The sequence below is a fragment of the Bison bison genome, unplaced genomic scaffold, assembly GCF_000754665.1.
Source record: "Bison bison bison isolate TAMUID 2011002044 unplaced genomic scaffold, Bison_UMD1.0 scf7180017864111, whole genome shotgun sequence".
Taxonomy (NCBI): Eukaryota; Metazoa; Chordata; class Mammalia; order Artiodactyla; family Bovidae; genus Bison; species Bison bison.
The window spans coordinates 366,762-367,960 of NW_011494683.1; positions in this window are offsets into that span (position 1 = coordinate 366,762).

Below are 1,199 nucleotides of genomic sequence, written 5' to 3' on the forward strand. Positions count from 1 at the left end.
CAGCATGTGAGATGAGTGCAATTGTGCAGTAGTTTGAGCATTCTTTGGCATTGCCTTTCTTTGGGATTGGAATGAAAACTGATGTTTTCCAGTCCTGTGGCCATTGCTGAGTTTTCCAAATTTGCTGGCATAAGGGGGAGCAAATTGAAAAGTGTTATCAATAAACTTAGGCAGAGGGAACAGAGTATAATGAGATCTATATTTCTAATGATGTTTCAAATCCATAGTATTATTTTTGAAATACAGGCATACCTCGGAGATATTTCAGGCTTAGTTCCAATAAAATAAATATCAGTATCAAAGTACATACCCTTAATCTAAAAATGAGATATGTATATAATAAAAATGTATTGTTACTAAAAAATGCTAACCATCAGGTGGCGCAGTGGTAAATAATCTGCCTGCCAATGTAGGAGACTTAAGAGACGTGGGTTTGATCCCTGGGTTGGGAAGGTCCCCTGGAGAAGGAAATAGCAACCCATTCTAGAATTCTTGCTGGGAAATCCCATGGATAGGAGAACTTGGCAGGCTACAGTCATGGGCTTGCGAAGAGTAAGACACAACTTCGTGACTAAGACAGAAGCAAACCCCTTTTTTCTTCCTGTGTATAGAGACAGTGATACCTATTTCTTGGCATCTTCGTAGGGACTGAGTGGGTTAGCAGTACTTGGTAGGTACTCAATTAATATTTATCTTTCCCTTTGCTTACTAAACAAAGCTTATTAAGAAATCTATAAATGATCATCTCCTAACAGAGGAACACTTTGCCCAAGAGTCTTCCCAGGTACTTCCCATAACACATTTATCATTTCCATGAGCTAATGTTCTATTCCATAATAATTGAGTTTCTCTAACTGTTCGGATGTTAATGGCTCCACATGGGTAGTATGTCTAGTCATTCCCAAATTTGTTTCATGACAGCAGGAGGGTCCCTCCTGTACAAACTGGCATCTTAACTCCTAACTTAGAGCTTGGTGCAGGATCAGCTTTTAAGAAATATTAGAGAAAAAAGGACATGTTAGAATGAATAAAATAAATTAAATGAATGCATCACCAATACCCACCACCCAACATGTGGAAAAACCAACAAGAAGGCCCTTAAAAATTCTGTTTATTAAGAAAAATTCTGGAATTTTTCTGGGATTCCTTACTCTTATTCCAAAAATAAAACACTGAAGCAAACTTAAACTGCCATAAGG